The sequence below is a fragment of the Podarcis liolepis genome (assembly GCF_965112155.1).
Source record: "Podarcis liolepis genome assembly, chromosome: 1".
In the NCBI taxonomy this organism is placed as follows: domain Eukaryota; kingdom Metazoa; phylum Chordata; class Lepidosauria; order Squamata; family Lacertidae; genus Podarcis; species Podarcis liolepis.
The window spans coordinates 16,734,988-16,761,562 of NC_139554.1; the positions used below are offsets into that span (position 1 = coordinate 16,734,988).

General features: G+C 43.7%; 1 long non-coding RNA gene across 2 annotated transcripts; it reads left to right on the plus strand.

Annotated features, from left to right (window-relative positions):
- Positions 1 to 1,032: 1,032 nt before the first annotated feature.
- LOC310685952 lies at positions 1,033 to 17,727 on the plus strand. Of its 2 annotated transcripts, none has more exons than XR_014515616.1 (3): positions 1,033 to 1,128; positions 5,470 to 5,539; positions 17,237 to 17,727. It is a non-coding gene; the product is annotated as an uncharacterized lncRNA (long non-coding RNA). The 2 variants fall into 2 exon arrangements; XR_014515617.1 differs by lacking the exon at positions 17,237 to 17,727 and adding an exon at positions 8,096 to 8,124.
- The last annotated feature ends 8,848 nt before the right edge of the window (positions 17,728 to 26,575 follow it).

Below are 26,575 nucleotides of genomic sequence, written 5' to 3' on the forward strand. Positions count from 1 at the left end.
CAAGCAGAGAACCAAGTACTTGCAGATTAAGCTACATCGTGCAAGAGAGTGTATTCAGAAAGGACTGATTCAGGTGTCCTACATGGCAGGAAATGAAATTCCTGCTGATCTGTTGTCTAAGGTTGTTAACAAAGAACAACTTAAGGTTTATGTACAAAGGTTGCAATTGGGTGAACCACAGGTACAACAGGTTACACGGAAAGGGGGAGGATGTTAGGATATTTCCGTTCCACCTTAAAGGGAGCAGGCTTTGAGAGTCACAGAGTCTGCGCATGTCCTATTCACAGGATGTTTATGTTTGCTGATTCCTTTCGTTTTTGCAGTCGGCTCAGACACGCTGACAGAATGGACGTGTTTTCTTTTGTTCTGTTAAACGCTAAATAAAGTCTGTAAATTATGCTCTTCTGCTCTTCTGTGATGCAAGCTTTCGGCTGCGTTTCTGCTGATAAAGAGGGTGCACCAGCCTAGGAATGATGCCAGGAATTTCCAAAGGCTTTGTGCCCCTAACTGTTGGATCTGCGTGAGTACGGGAGGCCGATGGACGTCCAGAACTCCAGCTTGGGGGCTCATGATGGACACTATCTCCCTGGCAGTTTCCCAACAAGATCCACCCCAGAATGCCCCCCAACTTTCACAGACTTTGAAAGAAGCCATGAAATAGGGGTGGGGTGGAATTTTTCAGTGTTAAATCCTTTCACCATTTCAGTGACAATTAAATCAATTATACTTAAATCAATTATGCTTAACATACCATAGTTTTAGAAGGCATCTGAAGGCAGCCCTGTTTAGGGAAGCTTTTAATGTTTGACAGACTACTGTATTTTAATATTTTGTTGGAAGCTGCCCAGAGTGGCTGGGAAAACCCAGCCAGATGGGTGGGGTATTAATAATAATAATAATAATAATAATAATAATAATAATAATAATTACACACCATCCATTTAAAACACACACCCCTTCCAAAGAATCCTAGGAGCTGTATTTTAACCTTGACAGAGCTACATTATGTTGTTTTTAACAGAAGGCTCCATGGACAGATGCTGGTCGTGACATTCCTGGTGTCTTTCGGAGGGGTATTCTGAGGAAAGCAAAATGGCAGCCACCAGTGAAGAGGCAAGGAGAGCTTTGGTGAGTTTTGCCCCGTGTCTACAATTTCTTCCAATCCGCCCCCCGGGAAACATGATCGAGAGAAGCCAGTTTAGCTCTCCCCAATATTGACTGAAAACTGCCACTTTTGAAGTTTCAGCCTGTCTCTAAAGGGAATCCAGGGCAGAGCAATGCATGTATGTCTAGGCTTGATTTTCACTGCCATTGAGCTTTAGAAGGCAAAGTCAATGGATGGCAAATTGGTTTCTAGTTCACAAAATTGCATCTCATTTACTCACTTACTCAGCATTGACTCAAGAGGGATTAGTGGCCTGTTTACTTATTTAGGTCACTTTTACCTCATCTCCCCCCCCCCATCCTAAAGTGCGGGAAAACGAAATAAATGTTGCCAAAACTAGTACAATTAAAACCAAATCCACAGCCGGAATCGATGCTCAGCTTAATCACTGTGGCTGTCGTCTGCCTTCCAGAGCCAGCTGTCCAGTCCAACAACCCCAAATGGAACTTGCCAGTCGGGGTGAGGAAAACATCTGGGCTGTGCAGGGGTGGGGAATACCTTTCTGCCTAAGGGCCACATTCCAACATTTTTGTACATTTAACCCCTTGGCTTATTTCCAGCTTGTAGCTATCAATGTTCTTGCTGCATTTGAGAGTCCTCCTTCTCAACTGGCTCTTAGTTTCAGGCTCAAATTCCTGCCCTGATATGACTGCAGACCTTAGAGTCTTTCAAAATGCTGCCGCTTTTGAGGAAGTGCTTATGTTAATATTAACAAACAAACAAAAATCTATTGGAGAAGAGCAGGTATACAGTATAGACTAGCAAGAAAACAGTAATAAATCTTGTGAGACTGTTTCTTCCCTTTTAACAGCTTTTTTCAGAGTCCCACAGCTGCTGTTTGGCTGTGTTTGTCAGTGATTGCCATTTCATTGAGTCATGCACTTTTAGTACCTGGGATGATTTATTAGCATTCTAAAACATACTTTATGGTCCAAGTCAGTGATAATAATAGAAAAGTTGTGGAAACGGAAGATAGGATAGTCCACAGGGAAATGTCATATGTCCTACTTTATACTTGTCCTCTGTTTGAAGGCCTGTCAGAGGACAGTCCTTTATCTGAAGGAATCTCTTCCTTGAAGAACTACCTGGTCCAAGTCATAAGAACATAAGAAGAACGTGCTGCATCAGACCAATAGCCCGTCTATTCCAGCATCCTGTTCTCACATTGGCCACAAATGCATGGGAGAATCCTGTGAGTAGGACCTGAGCACAACAACACCTTTGAAGGTAACCCAGAAACTACAACTAATCCGGAATGCGGCAGCTAGACTGGTGACTGGGAGTGGCCACCAAAACCACATAACACGGGTCTTCAAAGACCTACATTGGCTCCCAGTACGTTTCCAAGCACAATTCAAAGTGTTGGCGCTGACCTTTAAAGCTCTAAACGGCCTCGGCCCAGTATACCTGAAGGAGCGTCTCCACCCCCAGCGTTTTGCCCAGACACTGAGGTCCAGCGCCGAGGGCCTTCCAGTGGTTCCCTCACTGTGAGAAGCGAAGTTAAAGGGAACCAGGCAGATGGCCTTCTCAGTAATGGCGCCAACCCTATGGAACACCCTCCCATCAGATGTCAAGGGAATAAACAACTATCTGACTTTTAGAAGACATCTGAAGGCAGCCCTGTTTAGAATGTCTGATGTTGGAGTCCAACAACATCTGCTATATACCTGCTATATAAATAGCAAGGGCCCACGAGCTTTAGAAATGATACTCTTTATATTACCAGCAGATTTAACGAAGTCTCTCTCTCTCTCTCTCCATACTTTTTTGAATGCATTGTACCGTATTTTTTGCTATCATCCACTGATGGCTGGCTGGCATATGCTCAGTTGCTTCATTATCTGCATAGGATGGTATACATTTGATTGGGGTCAGGGACATGAATGTTAATTATGTTTAACAGTAAACAGAAGAAAGCAATATGGTCTCCTTAGATTCTTCTGAACTGGAATTTGAAATACGTTTTTTGAGGAAAAGATTAAACATAAGTGCCTGAAAAGAAGAAGAAGAAGAAGAAGAAGAAGAAGAAGAAGAAGAAGAAGAAGAAGAAGAAAGGAACACAGTGTTTCATCTGGTGGTTTGATGAAAAAGAAATTGCCTGCTGACAGAGATCACTAGGCAGGAGAACGTCTTATGAATCAGGCTGTTCCACAATCAAAAGAAGCAAGGTGGCTTGGCATAATCTGGGCACTGGTGGCAGACAATTGGCAACTCATTCTTCCAAGGATCTGGAACGTGAGTCACACTCATTGGCCCAGGTTGGTTGCAAAACCCAGATTTCTCTGAGCCTGGAGTTACGTGTGTATGTGCATCGACTGGGTGGGAGGGCAGGCAAGCAGGTAGGAGAGATCAATGCAACTCATTAACAGCTGCTGAACACCCCCCCCCCCAATTTTTTTTTGGGCTGCCACACATACAAAATTTATCACTTCATTACGTATAGTCTCTTGACTCCCCCTTTGAAAAAAGACCTCAGCCTTTTGCAAAGCTGATGTTTGAGGTGTTGTTGTTTAGTCATTTAGTCGTGTCCGACTCTTCGTGATCCCATGGACCAGAGCATGCCAGGCCCTTCTGTCTTCCACTGCCTTCCGCAGTTTGGTCAAACTCATGTAGGTAGCTTCGAGAACACTGTCCAACCATCTCGTCCTCTGTCGTCCCCTTCTCCTTGTGCCCTCCATCTTTCCCAACACCAGGCTGTTTTCCAGGGAGTCTTCTCTTCTCATGAGGTGGCCAAAGGACTGGAGCCTCAGCTTCACGATCTGTCCTTCCAGTGAGCACTCAGGACTGATTTCCTTCAGAATGGATAGGTTTGATCTTCTTGCAGTCCATGGGACTCTCAAGAGTCTCCTCCAACACCATAATTCAAAAGCAGAGGTGATATTAGTCTTTACATAAATTTAGTCTTTACATAAAAAGTAACAGACAGGTAGAGGAGCCCCCACCAAATCTTATTTCACTGTACTTTGTTAAGTTTAAGGCTTCCCAGCCCAGGCTGGAGAGCAACAGAGCACAATGTTGTTAAAGTGACAGAGTCTAGTGCGGGAAGGCAAGTGAAAGATGGATTTTGCTCTCTTCCATCACATCCTTCTTTTCACTTAAAGACAAGAACTCTCTCCGTTTTTTTGGCAGACTGCACAGACATAGGAATAAAAAAGGGCATGGCTTTCCTGTTGCAATTTTGCTGGTATTTGTCACTCATATGATCTCTCCACCCTCATCTCCAGGCCAGCATATCTCTCCCACCCACTGCTGCATCAGCTCAGATTCCCTTGAAAAGCTGTTGTCAGCTGAGAAAAGAATTGGCTAGCACAGTCACTAAAATTTATGGCAGAGACAAATAAGACAGGGGTGGCAATGAGTCTCCCAATGGCAGATTGCATTGTATCAACAATGTGCTCTTGGCTTGCATCCTTCCTTCCTTTTTCACTGAAAAAGAAGAGGTATCATTCTGCATGTCCCCAGCCAAGTGGGGCCCCATATAATTCTCTGTGCTTCACAGTCCAGCCACAATTTATCATGCTACTGGAGCCAGCTAACTTTCCATCCTGACAAATCTGACACTACTTTTTTTATTCTTTTGTGTGAGTAGCCTATTCCATCTCCAGTTTTTTTCAGCTAGGGATGTTTATTTGACTACAGTGGTACCTCGGGTTAAGTACTTAATTCATTCCGGAGGTCTGTTCTTAACCTGAAACTGTTCTTAACCTGAAGCACCACTTTACGCTAACCGAGAAATAGTGCTTCAGGTTAAGAACTTTGCTTCACGATAAGAACAGAAATCAGGCTCTGGCGCGGCAGCAGCAGGAGGCCCAATAGTTAAAGTGGTGCTTCAGGTTAAGAACAGTTTCAGGTTAAGAACAGACCTCTGGAACGAATTAAGTACTTAACCCGAGGTACCACTGTATTAGCAAGGTTTTTGGAGGGCAATAGTTGTAGCTGCAGTGAGTGCACGTTTTAAAAAACATAATCTTCATTCTTATTAGCTAGTAATTCTTAGTCCATCGTTAAACTTCTTTGAATAAGAGCAACTCTACCTCATATAGTCACCTTTTCTTATTTTTATAATCTAGTGTGGAAATGGGGGGAAAGGGCATTTCTCATACTTTTGTCTTTTGGGAGATTTCTTTCTTGCTCCCATCAGTTCAGACACTGAACACAATGTGCAGTGCTCTTAATAAATGTTTCAATAGCTAAGGGAAGGTGTTTTATTACCTGTTGCCTTCCATTTCTAGCCAAGCATTATGTAGGGGGAATGCATTGTATCATCTGCTTTATTGTATTTTTCTTTTCTTTTCTTTTTGCAGCACATTGAGCACCAGCTCCAGAGAGCATGGAAATCAATGGGAGGTTTTTCATTGACTTTAATGAGACCAGGTAAAAGTACTAAAGAGTCCAATCTATGGCAATTAAATTAAATAGCATGATATTACATATCAGGGGGGAAATTGAGAACATAATTCATTAGATGACGCAGCTGTGGGAAAAGAGGTTCAGGAAATTGGTAACTAATGACAGCATAAATCAAAACTTCTTTGGCACCGCACACTGAAGTGTGGTGCTATTATATTGCCAGGCTATTGAGACCTTCCCCCAGTGAGCACAATCACTGTTCTCTTGCATTTCGCAAAGCTTCTTGTCTTAGATACGGTAAAACAAAACTTTTTAAAAAAACCACCCATAATTCTATATATTCTTCATTTAAATCATTTGCTGCTCGATTAAACTTCATGGGTTCCTCGTGGAGTGGCAATCATCTGTCACAGCCATCAGGATATAAAAAATTGAGGGTCTGCAATTCATACGCGGCATCGTATTTTGAAAGAAAGACGCTGAGTGAGATTTAAGAGCCATAACCGAGAAAAGCTGGTAGGATAGAAGAAAGGAAGAGTGTACTGAATTGCTAGGGGAAATCTAAAGCATTTGTAAGTAGTACAGAACCAGGTTTATTGACAAAGCAGCAGTACTTTCAGCCCAACCCAGGTTCGTGAAGAGGGGTTACCATCCATTGAAGTAAATGGAATTATTATTATTATTATTATTATTATTATTATTATTATTATTATCATCATCATCATCATCATCATCATTTACTTGTACCCCACCTATCTGGCCAGGCCTCCCCACCCACTCTGGGTGGCTCCCAACAGAATATTAGAAAAACGACCAGCTGCGGGGAGGGAGGTAAGCCAAGACTCGGCAGAGTCAAAGGGATTATATTGTGATAATAAGGAATGTTGGGGAAAGGATTATAATAAAATTCATTTGAAAAACAACAACACAGAATATTAGAAAAACAAAAAAACATCAGACATTAAAAGCTTCCCTAAACAGGGCTGCCTTCAGATGTCTTCTAAAAGTCAGATAGTTGTTTATTTCCTTGACATCTGATAGGAGGGTGTTCCACAGGGCGGGTGCCACTACCGAGAAGGCCCTCTGCCTGGTTCCTTGTAACCTCCTTTCTCGCAGTGAGGGAACCACCAGAAGGCCCTCGAGCTGGACCTCAGTGTCCGGGCTGAATGACGGGAGTGGAGACGCTCCACCACAATGGGATCATCCAACACAGCACAGTTGGAGTCAACCTTTATTTCTGGGATGGAGAACCTGTAGCCTCCCAGATGTTGCTGGATTACAGTTCCCATCATTCCAAAATGTTTTGCCATGATGGTAGGGGCTGGTGGGAACTGTAGTTCCAATATTTTCTAGAGTGGCATAGGTTCCCCCATCCTGATGTAGCTGCCTATGCCTTCCCATCAGAATTAGAAGGTGCTCGATGAAAGCTAGTTTTGATTCAGTTATATTTATCCCTCTCTCACACACACCCCTTGAACCTCAGCACATTTAATTAGACTGAACACAAATATACTGAGAGGTAAAGGAAATGTGCCAAGCATTTCCCCAATATATAACTTCCTGCTGAGAGTTCTTTGCTTCCATTTTTTCCTATTAGTTGCATGGATAATATTTTTTTAAAAAAGGCAACTTGCTGGTCAACAGACGCTTAGCAAATCATTCTTAAACTGCACAAGTCCCGTTGTTTTAAACTCTATTTACCCTCATGGCTTATGCATCCACAGAATTCCCCCCTCCCCTTTTCAATGTTATTGCTGAGGGGAAAAAAATCTGTGATTGTTCTTTTTCTTGTACCCTCCACCCCAGTAAAAGAACACTGCAAAATATTATCCAGCTGTCTTCCGCCATTTTATTTCCTGCTGGCTGCTGTTTCTATCTTATCGTGCCCCAAAACACCACTAGGTCTGAGGAATTGTGGAGGTTCCAAAATGGCTGCCAGGCTGCCAACGCAGTTGTTGCTACCACTTGCAGTGACAGCCAAAAGCAACAGCAAAAGCTCTTTTTTGTGGGGCTTGGCATAATGTGTGAAATTGGGGCTCATGGTTTCTCTGTCAAGAGGGAGGGAGGGAGGGAGCTGTAACTAAGATTTGCTCTTGTGGTTTCATTTGGGGGAAGCAAACCATGACCTTGGGTTTGTACATAAGCCAAACCACAACTTAGTTCTGGGTGGTGCCTCACCAGCAGGACTGGGAGAAAAGAGAAGGACCAGGGGTTTTCTCTCTGGGAAACACTTGCATGGTCTTGCTAAGCCATGATTTGGGTTAGCATTACATGTGAGCAAATACATTGTCTTTATGCAATATTGAGCACAGAGGACTAATATTGTTCTCATTGTGGTTCTCTCTCTCTTTTATTCTTCTTTTTTGCAAAGAAAAAGCCGTCTGAGCAGAAATAGCTCCTCAGCATCAATTCTGATTCATTATAGCTGGAAGCTGTGATTCTGTTTCTTGGAAGAGACCTTCTTATGTCTCAATTATCTTTTCCTTCACAATGGTAACTTCAGGCAACCACATTTCACAAGGCTGTCAGAAATATTCACAGACTCGCCAAATGAATCTCTCTCTCTTGCTCTCTGTTCAGAAGCTGAAAAAGGATATGAAAAGAGAAGCAAGGAATTGGAGACTCATAGGAAGTGTATTTCAACTGAGTGTGCCCAGCATGCTGTGAAGGGAGAGAGAAGGAACTACCAATTTAGAACACATATACACAAAACTGGTAAACCAATATCAAGTTCTGTTGGTCTTCCCAGGGAATTCTGGGAAATAAATGGCAGATGACACAAGAAAAGTTTATTTATTTTAATTTTATTTAATAAAATTTATATATCTCTTGATTCTAAAAAAAACCCCAACACCTCAAAGCTGTTTTTTTTTAAAAAATAAAACAATAAACTTATCAGTAAAACAGTTTTAAAAAACACCTATTTAAGACATTCAGAAATAATTTAAATCAACAATAAGCTAAAAACCTGATTAAAACATATATCAACCTTCTATGTATTGGGGTAAGCTTGCCAAATGTTTTTAGCAGGTGCAGAAAAAAAAGATAGTAGTGAATGGGCCTTCCTGATACATACATGCATACATACATACATACATACATACATACATAATTTTATCTGTATGCCGCCTTTCCACAGTTCAAACCATGCTAAAGGAGGCTTACAACATGAAAAAATTCTTAGCTACAACATAACAAAAGTAGTCATAAACAAGAAATAAAACTTTAAAAAATACACAACCAAACTGAATAATTTCCACATGTCACCTCAAGATCTAAAATAAAGATACAAAAAACCAAGAGCAACAGCAGCAACAACTCCCCCAACAAAAGCCCCCGAATAATGCCCCAAAAGTCTGTTCAGTCAATGGCAGACCTACATTTTTGGTACTGCCATGGGGGCCCCTTCATAATCAGCAATGAGGTCTAGGTAACCACTGCTATCTTCTTCAATTATCTTCTTCATGGCAGATCACCACCTCTTCACAATTTCTGTGCAACCGACTCTCAAACTTGTTGAAATCTATACCCCCCCCCCAAAAAAAATCAAAGTGAATAGTCTGACCCAAATTGGGTGTCCTAGACCCAAAATTTTAAAGCAATGTGGACTAAAGTCACTTCTGGGGCTCCTCTGGGATTAGGAGCCCTGAAGTTTGAGCTTCATTAGTTTCATAGTAGATCCGCTCCTGTGTTCAGTAGCCTCAGCTTTTATAGCTGGAGTCAGTCCAGGCCCCACCCTCCCAACCAGGTGGGAAAAGGCCAGCAAGGCAGGGAGCAGGTCTTCCAGGACTCACAGCCAAGGTAGTCTCAACAGGCAGGGATGTTAATAGGCAGGAAGTTCCAAAGTGGAGGTGCTACCACACTAAAATATTGATTTGTGTAGCTGTTGTAACAGGGGCAGTTCCGCCAACCTCCCACTGCCTCCGCCTCTCTTTCCCAGTAAGTACAAGTGACTGAGCTGTTATTGGTCATAGCCCCCTAGCCCCCACATGTCAAGATCCTGATCAAGCCCACTGCACCTGCAATTTGCTTTTAGAACATCATTTCAGATGGAGTGAATCTAGTCCACATCTAGTTTAGCCCCAACTCCACAGCATGCAGAATATGCTCCCAGTTTCAATGACGAGGGAATAACTCAGTGGCAACATTCCAGACGCGTCCTTCTGTCCTGACGTCCTTCTTTTCCCAATGGCACATTATTCTCAGTTTGATTGCTGAATTTTATACAACAAATCAACAAATCACAGTCAACAAATCACTGTGCCAAGGAGCTGGGCAGAAGGATTTGACGGATGTTGAGTCAATGGCAGCAGCCTGAATGGAAACTCCAGTGGGCTCTTCTGTTGCCAGCCCTAATCTATGGCATGCAGAGAGCTAAAGGCACCCCTGCCAGTCTGGCCTTTTTCAATCATCCTTGCAGACTGCTGTGAAAAAGAGGCTAACAAAGGAGAGATTGGCTCTCTGGCTTTCCTGGCCAATGTAAATGGCCACTTTCGACAATGAACCCCTTTTATCATTGCCTGCTCATTTGCTGCTCCCACTTCCCCTTTCTCTCTGTTTGGCCATTCACTACTTGGGGAGAGTATTTATTTATGATACATCACTTGTCCATAAATTCCAGTCTCCTCCTACAGCTTTTACTGTTTTTCCACTCCCTGGTGATACATTTCCCCACTGTGATCTCTCAGCCTCAGCATCAAGTCTCCTTCAGCTGAGTGGCCACCAGCATTCTTAAAGACATTTAAGCAGTGTGTGTGTGTGTGTGTGTGTGTGTGTGTGTGTGTTTGCATGGAAGGCCTCTCAATCTTTTTGTCCTGTCCCCACCAACATCGTTAAACCTGTGAGCTGTGACTCAAGAAATCCCTGGGTTAAATCTCGCTGCAGTGATGGTCTGAGTCCTCTTAGGCAAGTCATTATCAAGCTCAACAGCCCGCCTCCGCACCTGCGTTATGGAGATAATAAAGCAGTTTGCTGCAATGACGACTGTGATCATGACCCAGTTCATTCATACATAAAGGCGTACCTGGGCTGCTGTGCTGGAAGAGGAGAGCAAGTCGTCCCACAGATAATTTTAGTGAAATTAATGCTGTTGTTTCCCTTAGAGAGACACCCACCAGAATAAGGAGAAGGAAAACCATTTTTAACAATCTCCCTTGCAGATTAATGCAGAAAGAAGATAGAATAGACCACATATGAAAGTGACATGGACTGAAATGTACTAATTTGCTTATTATTATTATTATTATTATTATTACTATTACTATTACTATTTATTTGTACCTAACCCATCTGACTGGGTTGCCCCAGGCCATAGGTTTGCAGACTCCTGGGGAGGAGATCATGCTCACTCCTTCCTAGTCATTTGGGTGCTGTTTTGAGCTGAGCTGAACTAACACATGGCTTGACTTAGCATATCATTCAAATCCAGGTTTTAGCTCTCTCCAGACTAAACGAGGGCACACCCTCACTTTTGTATGTGCTGCAACTTCTAGGCACAGGTTTGTGATTTGTAGGCATGGGTATGAGTGGGGATTTCTTTTGACCCCTTGCTTTCCCCAGGGGAACTTGCTGTTTACCACTGAGTTGGAGAAACAGTCAATTGGGTTTTCAGTGGATTGAGGTTTGTTCTGATCCAGTGGTAAACAGCAGGTTTCCCCAGAGAAAGTGGTGAAACAAAAAACAAAAAAGGGGAAGGGGATGTAAAACCAACCATTTGGTTCTGTGCCTACAAATCACGGACCTGTGCATCTCAAAACTGAACAAAACTATGGTTTGGCTTAGCATGACATGCAAATGTTTCAATCAAGAGTTGTTGTTGTTGTTTACTCGTTTAGTCATGTCCGACTCTTTGTGACCCCATGGACCAGAGCACGCCAGGCACTCCTGTTTTCCACTGCCTCCCGCAGTTTGGTCAAACTCATGCTGGTAGCTTTGAGAAAACTGTCCAACCATTTCATCCTCTGTTGTCTCCTTCTATTTGTGCCCTCAATCTTTCCCAACACCAGGGTCTTTTCCAGGAAGTCTTCTCTTCTCATGAGGTGGCCAAAGTATTGGAGCCTCAGCTTCAGGATCTGTCCTTCCAGTGAGTACTCAGGGCTGATTTCCTTCAGAATGGATAGGTTTGATCTTCTTGCAGTCCATGGGACTCTCAAGAGTCTCCTCCAGCACCATAATTCAAAAGCACCAATTCTTTGGCAATCAGCCTTCTTTATGGTCCAGCTCTCACTTCCATACATCACTACTGGGAAGAATACAGTCCGGTAATTTTAGATACGAAACTGAACGAATCAAAAGAAAAGGGAAAGGTTATTTCGATGGAAATTCCCATTACTTCATAATGTGGTGAGGCAATCCTCTTATGTTTAGGTTGAAGTTCATACTGCTGATGGGTTTCTGGGCTTCTGCCCCAAAGCTCTATCCTTGTAGCATCACTGGTTACAGTCATAAAGGTCTGAACTCCTTAGAGCGCTGTGAGTCCAGAAGTGAATTCTTCCCTTGGATTTATAGTTATGGGCTGGTTAATATGCAGCAGTTGTTGGACAATGGGTGTCATTACTTCATCCATCTTTCTCTGACTCAATGAAAATAAATGGGGCCGTCTATTAAAACCTGGCATGAGAGTAATTGCACCAAAGATCTGTACATGATGAAAAGCTTCACATGCCCCCACCCCAGTGTCTAAGGTATTCAGGTTCCTTGTGCATTAAAGCTCTCGGAATGGTATTCTTAATTTTAACATCGCAAAGCGTAACAGGTTGACAGAGAGAGGCCCTGAAGAACAGCAGTAAAGAATAATAATTAAATAAAAAATACTGGTAGCAGCAAAGGAGCAGGACGGGGAGGAGAGAGGGGGAAAACAATCCCTCTGCAGGACACCGTAAGTAATCATCTTGGTTCTTGTAATAAAGGCAATTGAGTCGTGGAATGAAGAAAAGAGATGAGGCAATGAATTCTGTCATGGGAATTCTACCCCTAAGTAGCCATCTGTCTGCCTCATAATGCAACCAGGTAAAGTAAGGCTTGGAATATGAAAGAGAAAGAGAGGAAATTTTGGGTAGTCTGAGCACACAGTTCAGGAGAATTGAGTCCAGCAATTGAACACAAGGACATACAAAGTGACTGCTGAATTAGGTCAAAGGCCCATCTATTTCATGATCTTGTTCTCAGTGTGGCCAACCAGATACCCACAGGAGGAGATTTTAAAAAAATAAAAAATGTTTATTGTTTCATTATGCTTTTATATATGTTGGAAGCCACCCAGAGAGGCTAGGACCACCTAGTGAGATGGGCAGGGAATAAATAATAAAATTATTATTGTCATTATTATGGAATAGGATGTCCATATTTTCATCAGAGAAATATTAAAGGGTATGAAATAGATTAAACAGGTCATGGAAATTAATATACAAGGTTGTTTGTGCATCTGTCTAGATGAGAGCAAATACTGTGGTTTCTGAGTTATTGCAAAGGGGGAACAATTGTGTAACCATAGCAACGTACTAGTACAGTGTAAAAGATGCAAAAGACCACACTCCAGACTATGGAATGGCAACTCTTAAAGCTGTGGAAAGCACAATAGTGTGGGCCCAGTTGTCAACTATTTGCGTTTGTTGTTGTTTAGTCGTTTAGTCGTATCCGACTCTTCGTGACCCCATGGACCAGAGCACGCCAGGCACTCCTGTCTTCCACTGCCTCCTGCAGTTTGGTGAAACTCATGCTGGTAGCTTCGAAAACACCGTCCAACCATCTCGCCCTCTGTCGTCCCCTTCTCCTTGCGCCCTCCATCTTTCTCAACATTAGGGTCTTTTCCAGTGAGTCTTCTCTTCTCATGAGATGGCCAAAGTATTGGAGTCTCAGCTTCACGATCTGTCCTTCCAGTGAGCACTCAGGGCTGATTTCCTTCAGAATGGAGAGGTTTGATCTTCTTGCAGTCCATGGGACTCTCAAGAGTCTCCTCCAGCACCACAATTCAAAAGCATCAATTCTTCGGCGATCAGCCTTCTTTATGGTCCAGCTCTCACTTCCATACATCACTACTGGGAAAACCATAGCTTTAGCTATATGGACCTTTGTTGGCAAGGTACTATTTGCGTTACAACACTTCAAAAAGATGTTTTCTCCCCACTTCTTCTCTCTCCCTGTACACATCTCTGTCTTCCGTTTCTACATGCTTAAATGGAGTAAATGTGACTGGAAAGAACATAAGAGGAGTCCTAGTGAAACAGGTCAAAAGGTCCACATGGTCCCACATCCTGTTTACAGTGGTAGGTTGACTGGATGGTTCTGCAAAACCCATAAGCAAGCCCTGAAGGAGACATTCATCCCAGCAGAACCAGCTCATTACATTTGGCTGTCTAAGACATGGGGGGAAGGGAATATGGTACCCACTCACACTCCATCAGGACCAGCTCAAGACATTTTGCTGCCTGAGGCTGCCTGGTCCCTCCCTTCATTATATCTTGAGAAGCTGACTTGACTTGAGCAATTGAATTGCACTTGGTGGCTTTCTCTACAGCAAACAATAATAATTTTTTTATTTATACCCCGCCCATTTGGCTGGGTTTCCCCAGCCACTGTGGGCAGCTTCCAGCACATATAAAAACATAATAAAATGTCGATCATTAAAAACTTCCTGGTACAGGGCTGCCTTCAGGTGTCTTCCGAAAATTGTGTAGTTCTTTATCTCCTTGGCATCTGCTGGGAGGGCGTTTCACAGGGAGGACACCACTGCCAAGAAGGCCCTCTGCCTGGTTCCCTGCAACCTCACTTCTTGCAGTGAGGGAACCACCAGTAGGCCATTGGAGGTGATTTGTTTGTTTATTCATATAAATATTGCCTCACGTGTACTGATATGTGTGGGGAAAGGGGGGGCACACCATAAACTCAGGTATTTGACCTTCCACTATCTGTCTTTGAAGAAAAAGATGGAATGGACATTACAGGTAGATGTCTTTTGGAAAAAACAACAACACACATTTATTTAGAAATATATGCTGGCTTGCACTTCATTGTTTTCACATGGGTGGGGGAGAGGAGTCTTGAGAAAGCCTTGCTGACTTCAGGCAGCCCTAAGGTTTTTGTTGTGTCATTCCTGCCCACCCCCTGCCTCTGTTGTGCAATGCTCTGGGCCCCAGATTCCACCTCCCTGTCTTAAAGAAGGTTCAATTTCACTATGACAGCTGATAGTCCGTGATGGATCTATCCTCCTACAGCAAAGACTACATGCTGCATGATTTGAAAAGCCATTAGGCTTTCCTTCCGAACAAAACCTGTGTTGGTTGAGTAAAGATAACACGTCGAAGAAGCCCAATACGTACAACACTTACTTCACCATCAGAGATAGTATCGATTTGACAAAAAGTGACAGAAAACGTTCAATAGACTCAAAACCTTTCTCAATAAGCCTGTTTCTCCCTTTAGAGAATTAGAGTGACAGTCTTCTTCGATTAACATTTTCCCACATGATTGCAGGAAACTGATTTAACAGGGTGACTCAGGTTTTCCTCATGTCAAGTGCTGTGCAATGGTCTCTCACGAGTTAGGAAGGCAAAATGAATGTGTCACGCAATTTGAAGGACTGGGGGGGGGGCAAGGTGACGTCTCTCTAGCACTAAGGTGTGTATTAAGGTCCTTTTGCAGTGGACATCCCTGAAGCCATGCTGATTTTGATAGCAAAAAGGTAGCAGGAAACATGCTGTAACCATACCATAAAGACACTCCGGGCATGTTTTTCTATACAGTGTTAGCAGTGAACAGTGGGAATGTTTGCCAAGACTGCAGCAAGGGGAGCACAGGGAGAGAGGAAGGCAGGAGTTGGGGCAGATGTGGCCATTTGTGGTTGTAGCCAGTAGAATATTGCCCACACCTGCACCATGCATTTAAAGCACTATGATGCCCCTTTAAACAATCTTGCCTTCCCCCAAAGAATCCTAGGAACTGTAGTTTGTTAAGGGTGCTAAGACTTGGTTATTTTTGTTGTTTAGTCGTTTAGTAATGTCCGACTCTTTGTGACCCCCTGGACCAGAGCACGCCAGGCACTCCTGTCTTCCACTGCCTCCTGCAGTTTGGTCAAACACGTGCTGGTAGCTTCGAGAACACTATCCAACCATCTCGTCCTCTGTCATCCCCTTCTCCTTGTGCCCTCCATCTTTCCCAACATCAGGGTCTTTTCCAGGGAGTCTTCTCTTCTCATGAGTTGGCCAAAGGATTGGAGCCTCAGCTTCAGGATCTGTCCTTCCAGTAAGCACTCAGGGCTGATTTCCTTAAGAATGGATAGGTTTGATCTTCTTACAGTCCATGGGACTCTCAAGGGTCTCCTCCAGCACCATAATTCAAAAGCATCAATTCTTCGGCGATCAGCCTTTTTTATGGTCCAGCTCTCACTTCCATACATCACTACTGGGAAAACCATAGCTTTAACTATACGGACCTTTGTTGGCAAGGTGATGTCTCTGCTTTTTAAGATGCTGCCTAGGTTTGTCATTGCTTTTCTCCCAAGACTTGGTAGGAGACCTGTATTCCCCTCACAGAGCTACAGTTCCCAGAGTTCCCTGTAAAGAGGGATTAACTGTTAAGCCACGCTGAGAATTGTATGTAGTTCTAGGAGGGCAATGGGATCTTCTAGCAACTCTCCTTTCTGCAGTGTGTTTCTGCTTGCAATTAACTAGCTTTTAAGTCACTGTTGTCTAAGCTTTGAAGTTTCCACTTTCATCTATTTTGGTCTTGTCACCTTCCCTTCCTAGTCCTTACAGAGCTATGATGAAACAAACTGTGGCAGTTCAGTCTCTCACCTGACATTTGTTTCCCTCTCCCGCTCCCTTTCCACGATCAGCATCTGCTTTCTTGTTACCTGAGATCATCTGCTGAACCTTTCATATGCACCATTAACTTTGCTTTGAAGAAGGCAAAAAATATTTATGTGCATTATAAGCAGATACTCCAATCCATATTCTCATGGGGCCTCCCTTGTCAATCAGGCAGATAGCAGAGAACTGCTTGAAGTGGAGGCCATGGCTACCATCATAATAATAATAATAATAATAATAATAATAATAATAATTTATTTATACCCCGCCCTCCCCAGCCAAGGCCGGGCTCAGGGCGGCTAACAAGCAATAATAAAAACAAGTTGAATGCATACAACTTAAAAACAAAATTAAAATACAAAATTAAAATATTGAAACATTAAAATATTGAAATGTAGCCTCATCGCAGGAGGAGAAAGGAATAGAAAAGAGAGGGGGGGAGGGAATCAAACTGACTCCAAGCCAAAGGCCAGGTGGAATAACTCTGTCTTACAGGCCCTGCGGAAAGAAATCAGATCCTGCAGGGCCCTGGTCTCATGAGACAGAGCGTTCCACTAGGCTGGAGCCAGAGTTGAAAAGGCCCTTGCTCTGGTTGAAGCTAATCTAACTTCCTTAGGACCCAGGACCACGAGGGTGTTGCTAGACCTTGAGGCTCTCCGTGGGGCATACCGGAAGAGGTGGTCCCGTAGGCACGAGGTTGATATGGTGGAAACTTTGCTGAAGTCGGACCCATAGAAGATTCCTCCTGCTGAGAACCAACATTGTCATATTGGCAGCATCCCCAAGGACGTGCTCTATGGGGAGCTGGCCTCTGACACCAGGCCCATTGACAGACCAACTCTGCGTTACAAAGATGTCTGCCAGCTTGACATGAAGGTTGACAACATTAACTCTGCCCTGTGGGAATCCCTTGCAGATGGCCGCAGTGCCTGGAGACAATCAGTCAGGTCGTGCATGCATAGCAGTGACCAGAGGAGGAATGACATCTGGGAGGAGCACAGAGAGAAGAAACGCCATGGTGTATCTGCAGCAGCACAGCCTGACGCCTTCATTTGCCCCAACTGCAACAAAACATGTCTCTCCTGAATCAGTCTCTACAGCCCCAGCAGGTGCTGCAACCTTCCAACAGTTTGACTTTACACCCAATGGCACACTCCTCCATTGTCTTTCAAGACAGACGGATGCCGACCAACCCCATGTATGTACAATGCCCTTCTGCAGAGTCTCCTTCCGTAGGACGCCACAGGTCTTCAGCATCCTAGAGCAACCCATTTATCATGGAAAGGGAACTTTCTCAGAACTCAGAAATCTTCTCATCCCTTGTGCTGACTGAAGTCTATCAGAGTGAAGCTGTCTCCTGAGACAGACGGATGCCAACAGGATTGATGAAATATTCTTATTGTTAATGTGAGCTGTTGTTTCTTTTTCATTTCTGTTATTTTGCAATATTATATATTGGAATAAAATGAGCCAGATGTTCAAGATGTTGCCTAGTGTGGCTGGATTATGTCCCCGCCCAACACTCTCTCTCTCTCTCTCTCTCTCTCTCTCGTTTCATCCTGCCAAAGAGCTGATAGATTGTCAAGGGGAACATTAGTCAGAATGCTACTAATAGTATTGCTATTCTTCATCTCTCAGCAAGTATGCAGCCCCCGGCTGGCACTGTGCACACAGCAGGGGCTACTTGTAAGCTGAATCAACAACTATATGAAAATCCGCTATTATCTCAGAGGCCTTTCAGAACCAGACAAATCAAGGATAACATTTTTTTTAAAAGAATATATATATATATATATTTAGCTGCATAAATAGATGGTGTCAAACAAACAAGAAGAGTCATTCCGGTGTGATTTACAAGATTCTCATGCCTGTGAGCTGTGCTACTTTACTTTCTGCATATTTATCAGTTCCCCTTGTTAGTCCACTGGCAGTAAAGTGTGATCCCCCGTATATGAAAAGACTGCTTTGGAAGAAGAGAATGGAATAAATTAGCCCCATCAAGGAACCTGATGAGCAATTGCAGGCTTCTAATAAATAAGTTAGGACTTCGGGGCTGTTAATTTATTTCCGTGAACAAATCTCTTCTGCCTTGATGTCACATTAATTCTGTATCCATGCAGGTGAGAGCTGGGAAAGCTGAACAAAATGCATAAGCAGAAATGTCACACGTCTCAAAGAGCATCCCGATTGCAGATAAAATGCAAATGAGTGCAGGTTTATTTTCCTGGTGTGTTATTAGCTGCTTGCCTGGGAGTGGAGGAGAAACTACCCTATCCTCATTTCTCCAGTAATGTTTTGGCAATGGCATTATTAGTATCACATCAGCCAAAAACTCAGTAAGGCACAACTACATAGGAACACAGGGAGAGCAGTGTTCTTGTTGTTTAGTCGTTTAGTTGTGTCCGACTCTTTGTGACCAAATGGAGCACACCAGGCACTTCTGTCTTCCACTGCCTCCCGCAGTTTGGTCAAACCCATGCTGGTAGCTTCGAGAACACTATCCAACCATCTCATCCTCTGTTGTCTCCTTCTTGTGCCCTCCATCTTTCTCAACATCAGGGTCTTTTCCAGGGAGTCTTCTCTTCTCATGAGGTGGCCAAAGTATTGGAGTCTCAGCTTCACGATCTGTCCTTCCAGTGAGCACTCAGGGCTGATTTCCTTAAGAATGGATAGGTTTGATCTTCTTGCAGTCCATGGGACTCTCAAGAGTCTCTTCCAGACCAGAATTCAAAAGAATCAATTCTTCGGCGATCAGCCTTCTTTATGGTCCAGCTCTCACTTCCATACAACACTACTGGGAAAACCATAGCTTTAACTATACAGGGAGAGCAGTAGGCCAGCTCTATTTATTTGTACATTTCTAGCCCACCTCTCTTTTAAGGAGCTAAAAGTGGCACACATGGTTCTTCCTGTCCACATGCTATCGTCACAACAACCCTGTGAGGTAGGTTAAGCTGAGGGCCATCCTGAGTTTTGTGGCTGAATAGGGATTTGAATCCTGGTTTCTTAGGTCCTAGCTCAAAACTCTAATCGTTGCAACACACTGTCTCTGTGTTCTGGCACAGAGTGAACTGTGTGGCTCAGAAAGACCTGTCTGCTCCCAGCCCCGTGACATCTGCCGCCTGAGGCATCTGATTCACTCTGTCAGTGGCGTAGCGTGGATTGTCAGCACCCGGGGCAAGGCAAGTAATTTGCGCCCCCTAACCCGTGGATTTGCGCCCCCTAACCCGTGGATTTGCGCCCCCTAACCCTAACCCCCAGATGTTGCGCCCGGTGCGCCCGGCCCCCCCTGCACCCCCCACGCTACGCCACTGCACTCTGTCTAATGATAGGACCAGCCCTGCCAAAGCATAACCCAAGTGTGGCTGTACGCTTTAAAAAGCATTTGACTTGGTCTCCAATGACATCTTTCGGTCAGAGGAATTTGTTTCAACCTGACCTCGTTTGCAGTGTTCACGATGGGTTCGTGTGGCTACAGGGGAATTGGGAGCTTACAATTAATGGAAATCAGTAAGGCCGAGAACCTTAATAACTAGATGCACTGTCTAAAGCTCCTTGGTTGGGTGCTCAATTCATCCTTGCACCCCACTGTTGGAGTTTCTAATATAAAAATTATTGTTCACTGTTGTTGTAGAGTATTCATTATTTTCAAATTATATATCTCCAGTTGTTTCTATGGAAACACTTGTCTCCTTGTGCCTGGGAAACTATAAAAATAAGAGAAGGGGGGGTTGTGTGTGTATGTGTGTAATCTTGTTTATTCTAAGCAGAGTGCTTAGCTGAGCCTCAAAAGGGCACAATTATTTAGCTTAACAGCAATACTGGACAAAATTCAAATACTATGATTGGGTATGAGTGAAGGCATAACTGTATTTATCCAATTGACTCAAGAATAGCCATAAGATTGCGATAACTGGATTCAGGCAGCATGAGAATATATCATGGCTATTTATGTGAGCATTACTTCAGAGTTGGCTCAGTCAAAGGCAGGACAGCAGGACAGGTCCCCCCCCCCCCCGATAAAGTTTAGGAACCATGTCACTGTTCCATTGGATCAGAGACGAGGGCTCTTTGACTCTCCAGATGTTGCAAGACTACAACTCCCATTATCCCTGATCATTGGCCATGAGGAATGGGGCTGATGGGACTTGGAGTGCAACAACATATGGAATGCCACAGGTTTCCTACCCCTGGATTAGACCTCTCTTTCATCTACCTCACTGAGAACCTGAATTCCATTTTAAATAGGAGATTTTGGCAGCATATGGGTCATGTTGAACTTGAGTGTTAAAAATTCAATTCAGTTTAAAAGTGACCTTATCTAACTTGTACCTTCAGAACTAAAACGCAAATTGAAAGACAGCTATCCTTCAAAATTTGTACTTCTCCGAATTCTGCGATGCAATTTTTCAGCCAAGAAATTTGTACAAGGAGTGTGCAATAGGGGAAAGTGTGCATAAACATTTGTGCAAACATGTAAATAACAAAGAAAAGAGGGTTTGCTTTGCAAAACTGTGTGTACTAGGCAAAACTGCAGACAAAATATGTACATTAGGAGAAATTTGCACTAAAATGCTGGTGAATTTTCATGAGGGCTTACCAAACAAAATCACAAATGAATGTGGAAATGTTAAGAACTAAACTTCCCTAGTCACCATAAGCCAAATTTGGGAATGTGTTGTATTCTGGCATGGGGCATTTGCTCCACATTATCTCTTTAGAGGGATGCGGGTGGCGCTGTGGGTTAAACCACAGAGCCTAGGACTTGCCGATCAGAAGGTCGGCGGTTCGAATCCCCGGGACAGGGTGAGCTCCCGTTGTTCGGTCCCTGCTCCTGCCCACCTAGCAGTTCGAAAGCACAAAGTACAAGTAGATAAATAGGTACCGCTCTGGCGGGAAGGTAAACGGCGTTTCCGTGAGCTGCTCTGGTCCTCCAGAAGCCGCTTAGTCATGCTGGCCACATGACCCGGAAGCTGTACACCGGCTCCCTCAGCCAATAAAGCGAGATGAGCGCCGCAACCCCAGAGATGGCCAGAACTGGACCTAATGGTCAGCGGTCCCTTTACCTTATCTCCTTAGAAACAATCCTCTCTTCCCTTTGATCAAGAGGAAGCCAAGTGAGTTGTATAGGACTCTGTTACCATGTTATATTACTATTGCATCTTTGGAGTTGGAATTAGCAAACAAGGTTCAGCAGACAACATATAGGGAAATGAAAAAGGCATTGTGGGGATGGGGCTGAAATGCCCCAGCTGATTTCCCTGCCCTATTTGCAAGCAATAAAATTGGGGGTTGGGGGGAGGGGGATAAGGTGCAAAGGGACCTTTAAAGTGTGCTTAATGTAAAGTGTTACTTGGCCCGCAGTCACAACTAACTTCAAGACCTACTGGTGGCCTTCCTTTCAATGGTCTTCCTTGTGGCCAAGTGACATTTTGCACAAAAGCATCTTTGAGCTTATTTGCTCTTTTTATAATTCAGGAGAGAGTGGAAACAAAGAGCAGCAAAGAGAGGTCAACTTGGCCTTCCTGCCATTCTAAATCATGGTTTACTCTGCTGCATCATGCCTACCCTTACAATAAGTGCAATTATTTTTTTCTGGAACAGGTGACTGTCTGCCTGTTGCATCACTTCTCTATAAAGCTGCAGGACTGTGCGGAAGTTATCATCAATTTCCCATCAAGGAAGGAAAGGGAAGCATGGCTTTAAACCGTGGCTTCTGCAAATCTAAACACTGCAATATTCCTCAAATATCATGCTCAAAAGGCAAACACTTAAGGAAAGCAAGCACAAAGAACCTCTTAATAGGAATAAAACTAATTTACTGTGAAATTAAAGTGGTTATTCAATGCTTCCTCTAGTGTTTCTACCATTTAACTAATTAGTCTCTCTTTCTTGTTCCTGTCAGATACTAAGACATGCTTTGTTGCAGCTAGGGAAAATGAAGATGTCCAGCACAACTGGACGCCTTCATCTGCCCCAGCTGCAACAAAACATGTCTCTCCCATATTGGTCTCTACAATACAGCTGTAACTCTCCAGTAGTTTGACTTCACCCCAGAAAGGCACACTCCTCCATTGTCTCCTGAGACAGATGGATGCTAGCAACTAAATGGAGGGTCCACTGATGATGTTCCAAGGAGAACTTTGGAATAAATGGATAGTTGGTCATGAGAACATAAGAACCTGTGAATAATGCTGACCATAACTGTTCTCACCCTGGGCCAGCAGGGGGGATACTGTAGATAGTTATGCAAATGAAGGATTGAAAGTGACATTCAGTGACTGGATAGTTTTAGAAAGTTGTTACAGTAACGTGGTACTGGAGCTCTATATAAGCAGGCTGACTGAGCCCTTCAGTTCAGTTCTGTCCTGGCCTGTGAATAAACAAGAGCTGTTTGAAGAATCGCTGTGTCGGCTGATATGTTCACCCACAACTTAACAATAACAACAAAATGGATGACAAATTCATTCATGACAAGTCTGATAGGGTTGAGATCAAGTGATATGTCAAATATTTGGAAGCTGTCATTTCAATAGCATTTCCAAAAATTAGTCAAGGAACAGTCTTGAAGAACATGAGAAAAACCCTGATGGGTCAGGCCAAAATCCCATGTACTCCAGCATCATGTTCTCAGTGCCTCCATACCGTTAGGGATATCAAAGAATTCCATTTAAAATGGGAGCAGAGGTTCCCACAATCCATGTTCATCAGAGGTCAGGAATTATTTTCTGCATTTCCCCCTGCCCGAAATATTTTTTATTAGTTTTCAGTATACCAAAATACAAAGTCAACCAGCATTGTATAAACAACGTTTAAAGAAGGGATGCATATTTTACAGTATCAGGTAATATAATACATGTAATTTCACATTTTTACTGCTTTTCTTATAAATGTTTTTATTTTTCACTGTAGTTCTGCTATGATATTAATAAACTGGTATTATGCTGTTTTCATCAGGAGTACAAATGCTATAAACAAGGTTAAAGTAAAAAGACAGTGGAATAAGGTAGTATATTTAATTCACAAACAGGACAACGACACTTTATACTCTCACAACAGTGAAACATTCTTATTTGCTTCTGGAATCAAGTCACTTAAACTGCTATTATTAGCATATTGTATAAAATCTTAACACGCTGCACAAAACCCCAAAGGATGTGCCTTGCCTTAAATTAATTTTAAACTAAATGTATTTTTCTTCCTGAAATTGCAGCGTTCCACATGTTTTCATGACACAGTTGTATAGTTAGTCCAAGCTTTCCAGTGTTGGATGACACACTGCCTTGCTGCAATCAACTAGAAGGTGATAAGTTGACTGTTAAATTTTGTTTGTAGTTTGGAACGTTGTTAAAATTAAAAGTTCTGGAGCGATTTTAATGGTGTTCTTTATTATTGCTGTTAGTTTAATGTAAACCAGGGACCAAAAAGGGGACAGGTCCACTACAGTTGTACCGTGGAAGTCGAACGGAATCCATTCCGGAAGTCCATTTGACTTCCAAAATGTTTGGAAACCAAAGTGTGGCTTCTGATTGGCTGCAAGAAGTAGTGGATCGGAAACAGAACTGATTGCAACAAACCCAGGACAGGGAGGGAATCACTGCCTCCTTACAACCCAACATACTGCCTCCAGCAGTGGAGGTAAAATGCAGCCGTCATGGCTAGTAGCCGTTGATTTATCCTCCATGAATTTGTCTAATTTTCTTTTAAAGCCGTCCAAATTGTCAGTCATCGCCACTGGCAGAGGAAGAGGAGTGCAGGGGGAGCGCACCGTCCCCAGCAGTGCGATCCCGGTGGGGGGCCATTACAGCTGCCACGCCCACCCGCACTGGGCGCCACGCCCCCACAGGCAGCATGCCACGCCTCTACAGGCAGCACCCCGGCCCGGGACGTGCGCCATGCCCTTGCGGACGGCATGCCACACCCCCAGGATGCGCACCAGACCCGCCCCACCTGTTCTCCGCCCCCCTGGTGCCGGAGCAAGAAGCTCCGCCACTGGCCATCACTATACAGTGGTACCTCAGGTTGCAGACGCTTCAGGTTACAGACTCCGCTAACCCAGAAATAGTACCTCAGGTTAAGAACTTTGCTTCAGGATGAGAACAGAAATCGCACAGCGGCAGTGCGGCAGCAGTGGGAGGCCCCATTAGCTAAAGTGGTGCTTCAGGTTAAGAACAGTTTCAGGTTAAGAACGGACCTCCAGAACAAATTAAGTTCTTAACCCGGGGTACCACTGTACCTTGTGGAAGCAAATTCCATAGTCTAACTATACAGTGGTACCTCAGGTTACATACGCTTGAGGTTACAGACGCTTCAGGTTACAGACTCCGCTAACCCAGAAATAGTACCTCGGGTTAAGAACTTTGCTTCAGGATGAGAACAGGAATTGTGCTCCGGCAGCGCGGCAGCAGCGGGAGGCCCCATTAGCTAAAGTGGTGCTTCAGGGTAAGAACAGTTTCAGGTTAAGAACAGACCTCCGGAACGAATTAAGTACTCAGCCCGAGGTACCACTGTACACTGTCTGCAGAAGTACCTTGTTTTGTCTGTCCTGAATCTTCCAACATTCAGATTCATTAGATGGCCCTGACTTCTCGTGTTTTAGCCACCTCTGTCATGTCCTTCCACCCCAACCAGCTTTTTCCTACACAAATTGGTCTCAGCTAGTCTTTCCTGCCGAATGTGGATCTCCTGCATCTAATAAGCCTATGGGGTCTGTGTGTCGTGTTGCTTCTGTGCTCTGGATGCTTCGCACCTAATAGAAAGGAAGGCAGAGAATGAAATAAAATTGTGGAGTGAGGCTTCTCTTTTATAAGCACCTCTCCCATGAAGCCTTTGGCACTACCCCTTAATCCTCACCTTCAATGGTAATGGAGCCAGCCAACCACACTCCGCCCCTGAGATGGTGCATTCCTAAAAAACATTTTTTTATTAAAATAATAATACAAATAAGAATGTGCACCGCACCTATTTACCATAATTATTATCCAACTTTCCAAAAATCTAACATTTCTTAAGATGGTTTGACCCCTTTCTCTTTTAGAATTCCACAAATATTATCCATATTTCCTCAAAATCATTTCTCTTCCATTTCCCCTTCTTACTTTAATAGCACATGTTAATTTATCATTAATTGTTATATACCACACATCTTTGTACCATTCTTCTATTTGGTATCCACCTTGCTTTTTCCCCTATGATAATTCTTGCCTCTGTCAACAAATTTGTGAGTATATCCTTCATAGCTTGCGTACATTTAACCTTAGCAGTGCTATTTCTGGACGTTCATTCTGCGTTAACTCTGTTAATTCTCTTATCTCACTAAACACCCTTTGCTCAAAGTTTACTGCATATTTGTACATGTAAATATGTGATGGTTCACTCTGAGGGTGAGGAGGGGACACAGGGCTGAAGTGCCTGGGATCCAATGGATCCCAAGCTGGTCTCACTGCCATTGCACAACAACATGGAGTGCAATCCAGACCTAGTTGTTGTACTGGCCTGGAGATAAGAGAGGTACAGTGGCACCTTGGTTCTCAAACTTAATCCGTTCTGGAAGTCTGTTCCTAAACCAAAGCGTTCCAAAACCAAGGCGGGCTTTCCCATAGAAAGTAATGCAAAATGGATTAATCCATTCCAGACTTCTTTTAAAACAACAACCCTAAAACAGCAATTTTACATGAGTTTTACTATCTAACGAGACCATTGATCCATGAAAGCACTAAACAATGTACTGCAGTCACACAATCACACAATCACACAATCAATCAATCAATCAATCAATCAGTAGCTCAACTGGGTCCCACATATTCACAAAACAAAACAAAAAAGCCACAAAAATGCAAAATAAATAGCAAAAACAGACAGACCTCAGTGTAACACTCAAAACGGAAGCGTCGCACTCAGATCAGAAGCGTAACACTAAAAACGGAGCACGTTCAGCTTCCAAAAAAGGTTTGCAAACTGGAACCCTTCCTTCCGGGTTCGCAGTGTTTGGGTTCCACGTTGTTTGAGTACCAAGGCGTTTGAGGACCACTGTACTGGGCAAAATCATCCTCTCCACCCACCCAGTGCAAGCACAGCCCAGAGTGAGGCCTAGCAGCCCAGCAGAGGCTTTGCCACCTTCCTCCCTTGCCCGGCCGTTCTGAAGCTCAGGCAGCTGGTTTCTGGGCACGGTAGGCAGAGCTGCCTGGGCTGGTGCCAGCGCTGAGAGGAGCTCGCCAGGAGATGATGGCAGGTCCAGCCCATGCGCTACCCCCTT